Here is a 12485-nt window from a genome sequence, read left to right on the forward strand (position 1 = left end):
AAATGTTGAGTTACACCCTAAGAGTTTCATTTTCACTTACAAATAAGGATGATTTTCTCTTGGATTGTTTTAAACTTGACCTCTGCTGGCTGGACTTGACATAAACACTCAGGTTCCTAATAAAAAAACTTGCACTCGCACCATGGGCAGTCTGTCTGTATTTGAGACACACCAGAAGAAAATCCATGTGTCCCTCTCTTCTTGTCCTGAAGCCTTCTACATGGTGACGAACAAGGTGGTGAAAAAGACTACACTACTTTCAGGATCCCAGATTAATTTAAGACATTTCACAGCATTGGGAGGGGGTTCACAGTCAGGGTCAGCAGCAGGACATCCTGTTTGAGCCTTCAAATACCATTCCCTCTAAATAAGAAAAGAAACTTAGAAATCAGCTCCCACAGAAAATATTGCACATTTGTCATTGTCTTGGCACAGCACCGATCAGCGTCAGCGTCTGAACAGAGAAAAGGTCCAGTAAAGCATTTCAATGGCAGTTCAAATGGCATAAACTGTCGTAAAAATAAAAGGATGGTACCAGAATTCAGGATTATATGTCTATATGTTTCCGCTTCAAATCTCACTGCGTCAGATCAACTCCCATACCTTCCTGTGAAATTTGTGTAACTAAAGCCACTCGACCAAAACCAGAGCAAGTATTTGACCATCTATTTAATCTGTCTGTCTGCTCGCTCGGCATAGTCATCACGTCGGGAAGCAAGTAGTTTAGACGGGAAATTAATCGAGAGACAAGACCAAAAAAGCTCCACCCCCAACTTCCTATTCTTTCAGTGATTTTGTCCAGCAAGCCTTTAATCCTCCATTGTACTCGATTTTGCGCACATTGACAATAATTGAAAGGCTCTTATCATATGTTTTAGCTCAGTTATATCTGGGCCTCTTATTCATACATGCATTTGGTTTGACCTCTCTGCCTGCTTCTTGTAAAGAATTCTGGGTGGCGGCTATGTCCCTGTAAAGCATACAAAACAGCTAAAAAAATCTGATCACCGTTATGTAAAGAACAAATGTAAGCAGACTTCAAAGGAAACCAGGAAAAAGGGGAGGGGATGAAAATGGGATGTGTCTTCGTTCAAGCGAATATAGGAATGTGAGGAGTTCCCACATGACCGGGTTTCTAGACACTGAGGATCTGATTATTATTTGATTATTTATTTCTTTGCGTATTTCGGTCCCCATGCAGTAAGCTCCAGTGTGGGCTGGCACCCTTGGACTTGAGCCCAGTTCCAACCTGCTCTTTCATTGGGCTGGGGGGAAGCTTTGTTCTCCTTGATGGAAGTTGGGCGGGCATGTGACCCGTGACCCTCAGCCAGCCCACCCGGCTGTGAGTGTGCAGACACTCTCTCTCGCATACTCACAAAGCTGCACTTGCTTAATCCTCCTCAAAGGAGAGGACGGGGGCCCTGAGAAAAAAATACTATTGGACACAGGCACAATCTGGTTAAGACTGAAAGTAGATGGCTTTCTTCAAAAAGACCACGTGTGCATATGTGTACAGCCTAATTTGCTGACTTAAAAGAAGCACAGACTAATTCAACAAACATTGTAAAGTTGCCTTTTGGATTCAGAAAGTTGCAACAGTGTTATCTAGCCTCTGTGGTGGGATCATTGTGGGATCTACCTGAGCTTCTATGTACTGAGATATCAAAAGCAAAGTACTGACGCATCATTTTCATGTTTCCTCTGAGCTAGCTCTAAAATAATTGTCTCATAATAACACCTTTTGGCTTCAGCCCTGTGCGGTCCTTTTATGCATCAGTAACTGGCTTGTTTCAAACTTGCTTGTTGCTTTTAATCCAATGACATTGATTCCAGTAATCACATTAAAAGACAATACGTTTGTTCAGAGTTTAACTGGGTACAGATTTGATTATGAACATCATAATATAATCTGGAAACTCAAAAATACACTTTCATACATATACATACAACCATATATACAGTATATATATATATATATATATTAGAGCATGAGCAAAGTTGTGTCATTATACATTCAGAACCACAACTGAATGCAGAAACCTGATAATTGCTCATGTATAATATGTGGCAAGTGGAAACAACAAGGTTCTCTTAAGCCATTCAAATGATCCAAGGAGGGAACGATCTCTTTTTCTTGGATCCCATCCAAAGCTTTTCCAAGCAAGCTGACAAATGGAAGATTTCAAGCTTGCTCTCTCTTCTTATCCTCTTATGCAGAACAACAGATTTGACAGGAAAAACCTCACTGCCAGTTACTCTATTGGGCGGCTTACTTCCTAATGAATTGAGGACATCTGTGCTTCTACCCAGCGACGCATCAGATAAAAGTCCAAGGCTTACCACCAAATGGAAGCAATAATTTCTCCTGGAATCCACTGGAAGGTACAATAACATAGAAGTAAGGCAGTCTGTCTGTCGTAGGAGTCATATTTCCAAAGCATGATAGGCTGACGAGGGCAAAACTGGCGGAGAATGTTTCAGTTAAGATGGTTTGACACATGCCATCAATCACTAAAACCTCGTCCGTGGCCACGCATTTGTTGGCGTGAGTGTCTCATTCAGCCTTATCTTCAAGCTGATATTTCATTAAAAGCATTGAGATAGATTAAAGGAGGTGTACAGTTTAATTCAATCCTGTCAGAGGTTGCAGACTCTTGAGATTGAAGCTACACTGCTACTATAGGGTAAAATTATTTGCCGTTAAAGGGGTCATATGACACGGCTAAAACGAATATTATCATTTGTTTTAGATTTAATGCAATGTGTATACACGATTTAAGGTTCAAAAACACTGTATTTTCCACATACCGTGCATGTTTGTATCTTCTCTTTGCCCCGCTTCTCTGAAATGCGCAGATTTTTTACAAAGCTCATCGCTCTGAAAAGCAAGGTGTGCTATGATTGGCCAGTTAACCAGTGCGTAGTGATTGGTCGAATACTGCAAGCGTGACGGAAAATTAACACCTCTTACCATATTTGGAACATCAGGTTCCAAAGCAATTGTACTGACAGGTACGCCCACCTTACTTGCATATACATTTGGGCGGTCTTAGTCAAATCATACCACAAACTGATGTAGATTTGTGGGGGGGTGGTTACATGAGGCGTTTCTGGCAGGTCTGGGTGAGTATTCGCTTTTAGATAGAATGCATCTTTTGTTCCGACAGTTTAATTCTTGCAATTTTACGTATCTAAATTGTCTATATTGTATATTGTGTTTTTGCTGTTTTGTACATTGCCTATTTCTATATTATTGTATATAATTTTTTTTTTTTATCATCTGTGTTCTGTCCTGTTGCTGTCTTTCTGTTGTACTGTGGAGCTTCTGTCACTATAACAAATTCCTCGTATGTGGAAACATACTTGGCCAATAAAGCACATTCTATTCTATTCTATTCTATTCTAATACATGCATGGGCAACTTATAACACACCAAAGACACAGAAAAACATGTATTCGTGCCATATGACCCCGTGCCATATGAAGTTTTTTTTTTACAAATTAGGTAATTCTACGATTAAACATTACTACAGGGCTGTTTAATGCTTCATTCTGATTGGCTGACGAACATTCTAAGGGTGTGCATTATTTTTCAGTAAACGCACGCCTTCAGTATGAAGTACTTCCAGATCTGTTGACTGTGTTGCAGTATCACTGCGGCAAGTTTACCTGGATAAGGTTATACTGTAGTAGACTAGTTCACCAGAGCACTCATATCCAACAACAAACAAAACGACATACAATTTACAGTCTCTGAGAAGAAATATCTATTAATATTTATGGAGAGCATGAAAATTTTAACAACAATGTAGAGATGAATAACAATCGTACATCAAAGGTAACAACACACAACACGAAACAATCAGTGCTTTTAAGGTACTGTAAAACATGAATATAACAAAAACAACAGTGGAAGAGGTAAATGGGGTTTTAAATACAGAACTGCCAAATTTCTATGCCACATTTAGAACCGCAGCTGGCACATGCAGAAACCTGTTAAATACGACAAATCAAAATATAGATACTTTGCTCTTCTGTCTCAGTTATTTAGCAACAGAGGCTACAGAGATGAGATGCGTAAGACATTACTCCTATACCACCAAGAGCATTCCAGGACAAATACCTTATAAATGTCTTTATGGCTGCAAATAAAACTCATTGTTACAAATATGGTAGAAAAATAACTTAAACTACCAAAGATGCATTTCTCGATAATCTGCCTGAATTGTCTCAAATCGCTAGCATGAGAAACAAAGTTGAAGATCTTGACATTACCACTGAAAATTTTAATTCCACCTTCTCGGAAACGCTAGACACAGTTGCTCCTCTACATTTAAAGAAGATTAAAAATGGCAGTCCCACACCGTGGTATAATGAACACACTCAGGCTCTAAAGAAAGCGGCCCGAAAAATGGAGCGCATCTTTAAGAAAACTAAATTAGAGGTATTTCGTACAGCATGGGAGGATAGTATTCGAAAATACAGGAAAGCCCTAAAAACTTCTAGATCCGCCTACTTTTCATCACTAATAGAAGAAAACCAGCACAACCCTAGGTTTTTATTTAACACAGTGGCTAAATTAACAAAAAATAAATCGTCAGTGACTTCTGATCCTGTATATCAGCATAACAGTGATGAATTTATGAAATACCTCACAAATAAAATCCAAGATATTAGAGAAAAAATTATAACAATGCAATCAGAAGTGAAACCCACTGAACAAACTAACTACAGCGACCTTAAGGAGAAAATGCAATTATTTTATACCGTATATCACGATGAGCTGTCTAAAATCATTAGATCATCTAAATCAACAACATGCATGCTAGACCCTATACCTACAAATCTACTGAGAGAGATGTTCCCAGAAATTATCGATCCTCTTCTTAGTATTATTAACTCATCTCTGACATTAGGACATGTGCCTAAAGCATATAAGGTGGCTGTTATAAGGCCCCTTGTCAAAAAACCCCAACTCGACCCTAGAGAACTAGGGAACTACAGGCCTATATCGAATCTACCTTTCATATCTAAAGTTCTGGAAAAAGTAGTTTCAACTCAATTTTGCTCCTTCAAAAATGAAGAATTCCAATCTGGATTTAGAGCATGTCACAGTACAGAGATTGCTTTGATCAGAGTTACAAATGATCTGCTATTGGCGTTTGACCAAGGTTGTATCTCGTTATTGGTGCTGCTAGACCTTAGTGCTGCATTCGACACCATTGACCACAGCACACTCATACATAGACTCGAAAATTGGCATTAAAGGAATAGCTTAGAAATGGTTTAAATCTTATTTATCCGACCGTTTTCAATTTGTAGCAATAAACAATAAGGTGTCACGCAAATCGCAAGTCCAGTACGGTGTACCACAGGGCTCAGTCTTAGGGCCAGTGGCATTTTACATGCTACCTCTAGGAGATATAATAAAGCGACACAGAGTTAGCTCTCACTGTTATGCTGATGATGCTCAACTTTATATTTCCTCGAAGCCTCATGAAACACAGCAGTTCCATCGAATAATGGAATGCATAGTCGATATAAAAAACTGGATGAGTAACAACTTTTTATTACTGAACTCGGACAAAACAGAGGTGTTACTTATTGGACCGAAAACTGCTATACGTAACAACCAAAAATACTGCTTAACTATTGACGGATGTTCCGTAAAACCCTCGTCGTCAGCAAAGAATCTTGGCATTCTATTCGATAGTAATCTGTCATTTGAGAGCCACGTCGCCAACACCTGTAAAATTGCATTTTCCATCTTAAGAATATATCTAAACTACGTCATATGCTGTCAATAACAGATGCAGAGAAATTAATTCATGCATTCATGACATCAAGACTAGAATACTGTAATGCACTGTTAGGTGGTTACCCAGCAGGCTTATTACAAAAACTACAACTGGTCCAAAACACGGCAGCTCAAGTTCTTACAAGTACAAAAAAGTATGAACATATTAGCCCAGTTCTGTCAAGCTTGCACTGGTTACCTATAAAGCATCGCGTTAACTTTAAAATCTTGCTTATTACCTATAAAGCCCTACATGACTTAGCTCCTCAGTACTTGAGTGAACTCAAGTGAACTCTTGAGTGAACTTGTATTACAGTCCTTCACGTGCATTACGCTCTCAGGCATCCTGTCAGTTGGTAATACCTAGAATTTCAAAATCAAGTGCAGGTGGTAGATCCTTTTCCTATCTAGAGCCTAAACTTTGGAATAGTCTTCCCTGCACTGTCCGGGAGGCAGACACACTCTGTCAGTTTAAATCTAGACTAAAGACGCATCTTTTTAATCTTGCATACACTACACTTCCATAATATAAATCCTCTGAGGGTTTAGGCTGCATTAGTTAGATCAACCGGAATCAAAAAACACAACTGATGTATTTGTTTCATCAAAGAGTGCAGAACAGCACTCTACTCTCAGCCAGTCTTGTCTCATTGTTCCAAGGTTACCACAGCAAGCAGGATGCAGTCATGCCCAGACCTGATGGTAGAGCAGAGAATGGAAAGCGGCGACCTGACAAGAGCTGAGATGATAGAGCTGGATAAAGAAGGACGCGGTCACCTGACATGTCTTCACCACAAAATTTCAAATGCTATTAGATTATTAATGATAATCTTAAACTATAATTTATTTTATTAGTAAGTTTGTTTATTTATTTTATTTAGCCTTGTTGTGCAAGCTCTCTGGAGCTTGTGCAGAGGCAGCAGTTTTTGCCAGAGGGGAACTGGAATCCCCTGGTTGGGCCTGGGTTCTCCTGAGGTTTTTTTTCTCGATTAGAGTTTTGGGTTCCTCGCCACCGTTTGCATACTGTTTTTGCACTATTTGCCTGGCCGGGGGGGCTGCTTTAGAATTTTAAAGTTTTACTTAATTAATATTGCATATAGGAATTGTGTGTGTGTGTGTGTGTGTGTGTGTGTGTGTGTGTGTGTGTGTGTGTGTGTGTGTGTGTGTGTGTGTGTGTGTGCGTGTGTGCGTGTCTGTGTGTCTGCACGTGTATCTGTGTGTCTGCGCGTGTGTGTGTGTCTATGTCTATGTGTGTTAGTATGTGTGCATATTGTGTTTGTGGAGTGTTTTGTATGTGGGTATGTCTGTCTTCTGTGTTTTCACCTTTTTATTGTTTTTTACAGGTACAACTTTAATTGTTTTGCTTATAGTGAATATGTCTCATGTACAGCTGCTTTGTAACAATGAAAATTGTAAAAAGCGCTATATAAATAAAGTTGAGTTGAGTCTTGAAATAAAACATCTGAACAATGTCTTGTGGTGGGGTAACTGTGGTGTAAGCGAAGTAACTGATTCTGGTGCATTGAAATTATTGATTATCCAAAAATAATACACATTTAAAAAATAATGCATGTATTAGAAATAATACAATCATTTACATTGTTGCTGCATTACCACCTCATAGTGTATGCATTATTTTGTTATAATTCAATGGCCCGTCAATTATTTCTTATTTGAGAATAATTTTATATTGCGTGGTGAAGCAAGTGATATTATGCAGCTCAATGAGAATTGAGCGCAAATTACATGTCATGTGCCTTGTTATCACAGTAATTGCAGTAAGCACATATGTCAAATGTATTATCACACCTTTTAAGTATGTCCAGAATTTGGCTAAATTTGGCATGCATCCTCAAAATGTCTTCATTGTGGAGATATGAAGAATTTTAAAAGAGAATAGAATTTTTATTGCAGATTGTACTACTACCTACTTTCTGACAAATAGGTATGTACACTTGTGTACTTTTACACCTGGTTTAAGGTTCGCAGAAAAGTAAATCAAATTAAGAAAAATTGAAGATTTATGCTTAGACCTCTAATAAATAACTTAAATTATATTCTATTACAACAATAACGTGGTTCCCACCCAACAGAATAGAAACAAGCCATTTGTAAACTGAAAAACTTCTCTATGTATTCAATTTCTATTCAATATTTTTGTATTAATGTGTTTATCTCCGTGCATATTTTGGGGAAAAGAATATAAAGGCCCTGCACTAATCAATAACCACTGTTTGACAGTAAATTGTCTATAAGCACAACACATTAACCTTCATCTCTTTTAGTAATCACACCTACTGTATGCTTGTCTTTTTGTGTCTAAAACAACTTTAGTAATCATTGAGTGCAATGGATGGGTTAGATTTCAGCTCCCTATATGAAACTTCTCAGGCTAAAAAGGTGCTGAATCACTTAGGTTGACAAGCTACAAATGTGTTAACTGCCACTATTAAGTTTGAAAATGGGAAGAAAAAAGGTCTAGAAATGTGTTTGCAGATCACACATGGCACTGTGGCAATGGGTTATGTTTGTGGTTTACTGCAAACACACAAATTAATACTTTTCTGATGACAAAGTGAGTGAGTGACTTCTGTTCATTTTTGGTCACTGGGGAAACTTTAAAATCTGAGCACTGGGACACTCCATTTTTAAACATGTGTTACTTATAAACACTTTTATTGGAGACAGCTTGTGATTGTGTATACCCTACTGAAAGATCCCGATTGTGTGAGTGTTGTGGGATTCTTAACTCTTTTCTGCCCTCTAGTGGTAAAATAGGAGCAACAGTTCTGATTAAATTTGTGTTCAAATGTTGCCTGTCCCAAACTGCAAAGAATTTAAACAATAAAAAGCGTTATACAAGTATGTGTATGTGTCGTTCCAACCTATCAATATTCATACTATGTAGAGAGATGGTTCATTGAATAATAAATATGAATAAATATGAATAGAAAAAAAATATTTATTATAAACAATAAAGCTACTTTTTAATTATATAATACAACAAAATCTATTATATGAATGATATGGAAGTTAAAAGTAAATTTTTGCTTTTTAGTTTGGCACAGCTCTATACATATTATTCCTTGATTGGGAAATTGGAAGCTAAATTTACTAAATTAATTTTCAACAAAATTTGAAAGTTATTTTGGGAAAAGGTTACATTTACAATTTGACATATGATTTGTCCAGTAGGTAAAATCCGCTAAGGTTAGACTGGCCCTATAGTCACTAGAGATTTGCACCTTCGATTTCCAAAGTTGATTATATTTTTCATTTTTAATGTAAATGTTACTGGAATCAAATGTATCATAGTTTATTATGATGCACGGAGATTACTAAAACATTGAAAAGAGATTTATCAATTTATTGTAAAATCAGTAACTACAACTCTTTCTGCAAGAAAGATTCTTCAGAAATGGGACTGATTATACAACAGATGAATTCAGTTTGTAATTGTAAAATACCTGCCCTCTCAAACTTGAAAAACACATATGCACAATACGGTGTACAGTAAACCTTTTTCACCTTTAACCATTTAGCAGTCTATATGTCGGTGATTAACCCCAGTTGACCTTTTAATTCTGTAATTTTGTTTTAAAGACCCTCAGATATACAGGTGACATCCTGCCTAACAGCTGCTAAAAAAGTTGTGAAATGTGACACTGAAATCAAGTTCAGTCCATCAACTTTACTATCACACCACAGACACATTCCTTGGCAGATAGCATTTGCTCAATATGGCTGCTCACAGAATAAAGTTTCTATGCAAACAAAGTCTCGGTTGCAAGCTGAACTTAATATAGATCTCCAGACAACCACCAGATTCCAGAAGAGTGGCTAATGTGCTATGAGTTCTGGTTACAACCATTTCATAGATATGAAGGGGACCATTGACAGAGCAATCGTGTGGTATAAATTTAAACTTTAGTTGTTAGGGTGACTGCTGACCAGTGTCAGTAACACGACAGGTTCATTGCACTTTAAGATATCTCATAAATGTAATATTATCCTCCCTAAAATGATCAGAATCAATATAATCAATATAATATAGTGTCATTAATTATTTACAATAATCAATAACCAGAGTTTAATCGAACTGGAAGCAGGCCTTACCTTACCTTGAAAACTAATTCTCACTATCATATACATTTATTTTTACAAGACAAGCTGGAAAGCCCCTGCCTTGACTTTGACTAAGGCTATGGTTGAATGAAGACTAGTACAGATGGTAGAACACTCAGACTGAGTTTTAGCATTATCAGTAAGATACTATATATAAGATCGCAGAAAAACTGAACCCTACACATACTACCAGATAAAACCCAATACTGCAGCTGTGAATTGTAAGTGACCTGTGAACAAGATGTCTTCCCACCATTAAGAGGTGACAGTTTGAAAATAAGCTCATATATTGTATGACCAAAAAGAGAGGCTCTAACTACTGTACATAACGTCGAGACACTGTAATTCAATATACAATGTTTTACCAGGCTATACACTGGTGAAAACTGAAGTGAATCAAATAGAACTGGACGAGAATGTCAATTTTATTGGAGTGTGTTTAACTTATCAACCATAAACGTGGTGAGCTGGTTTTAGATGATTAATGGATGACATGATTTAACACCTGTTGGATTAATGGGGCACTGCATGTAACTGTATCTCAACACACTTGGGCAGACAGGGGCCTTTTAAATAGCACACTAAAATTACCCTATTTGTGGGTGTCTTCCATACACATGTGTGGGTTTGTGTGTGTATGTTTATGTGCATGTGAGTATATGGGTAACAAAACCCACAATCATGCATAAACCTAGGTGCAAAGACACACTTTGCACATTATAATATTGTTAATAACCCACCAGCGTCACTGTTAACTGTAATTACTAATACAGTGCATAAATATGCACATTATAATATTGTATAACAAAGCGAATATTATGATATTAGGGATGATTACTAGTATTGTGTTCATATTGTAATGCTGCAATTAAACAATCGACAGCCTCTGGTTGACAATCCAACATAGTATTTATTTCAGCTAATTTCCATTAATGTGCATTATATTGAGAAAATTTTCAATAATACCATGTATTATAGTATCATATGAAATACCACAATATGTATTATAATTTTTTTTTTTCATACGTATTTGTCATGGATTCGGTGAGACACAAACAGAGGACCCAAGTGCAGACAGCGGGTAAGTGGTTAACAAGACATTTATTAATAAAAATACAAAACAAAGACCCACGTGGGGGTAACATAAATAACAAAACAGGGGAGTACGAAAACACGACAGGACTGGACTAAAACTGACTACACCTACACAAGACTAAAATTAACACTTGACATAATTTACAAATAACTAAACTGGACTAGTCCGACAAAGCACAGGAACTCACCAAACAGTCACACACACAATGAACCAGCACAAGACAGAGGACACAGGGACATTAAATAAGGGGACAAATCAAGAGGGAACAGGTGTGGGACATGAAATCATTACAAGCACTAATGAGGCAACAAAAGGGCGGAACAGAGAGGAGACCAGAGAGAGAAGGTATGGAAGGCCAACAGGGCCAAAACTCTCCCTCCACATGAAACATGGGGTTCTGTCATGGCTCTGCCTCTTCTCGACATGTCTTTCTTGGTCTTGTGGCAGAACCATGACACGTATTACTCTTTAGTAACCACTGCCTAAATGTAAAGCTGCTTTGCAAAACTATGCAAAATTGTAAAAAGCGTTATATAAATCAAATAAAATTGAATTGAATTTGGGGCTATATCAGACTTTATAATACAAATAAAAATATTTTTTATGACAGGTGATAATAAAGTGATCAATTACCAGCACTCATGGACTTTGATGTCTGATCTTCTACTCACAAAGTAATTTGCACTAGCGGTGGGCCGATCCTCGCGTCGATACGGACAATTTTTGCTGGATCGGGTATAAGAAGTGGCGGGACGATCCAAAATCCGATCCTGTGCTGAATAATATTATCAAGCTTTAAGAAGGATGAGCTATTAGGAAACCGCTGTATGCGTTTTCATACTTTAAATTTGAACATTTTTTTATGTCATGCGATAGCTTTATGTGAGGAGAATACAAAAGATCATTAAGTTCATAAAAACTTCACTACTGCTGTCATCTGTCACTCTCCATTCAGCATAGCCTAACGTTACTCTAGTGTTTGGTGACAGTCAGGATGCTACTCTTTCCTAGATGTTCCAATGTTTTAATTATTCTGGATAATAAAGATAATAGGGGCAGTCGTGGCCTAATGGTTAGAGAGTCAGACTCGTGATCCTCGTGACTCGCGAAGGTTGCCGGTTCAATTCCCAGGGCCGGCGGGTAACGACTGAGGTGCCCTTGAGCAAGGCACCTTATCCCTACTTGCTCCCCGGGCGCTGCAGTGATAGCTGCCCACTGCTCTGGGTGTACGTGTGTTCACAACGTGCTGTGCGTTTGTTCACTACTCTCTGGATGGGTTAAAAGCAGAGGTCACATTTCGGGTATGGGTCACCATATCTGACTAATAGGTCACTTTCATAATCACTAGATAATAGTCTTTGGTTTTGTTTAAAAGGATTGTATTTTGCTGTAGTTGGTAATCACTGATGGGTGTCTTAGATTAAAGAATTGGAAGCGGTCAGAGTAAAACACGTCACTCACACACAA

The sequence above is a fragment of the Triplophysa rosa genome, linkage group LG1, assembly GCF_024868665.1.
Source record: "Triplophysa rosa linkage group LG1, Trosa_1v2, whole genome shotgun sequence".
NCBI classification, from domain to species: Eukaryota; Metazoa; Chordata; class Actinopteri; order Cypriniformes; family Nemacheilidae; genus Triplophysa; species Triplophysa rosa.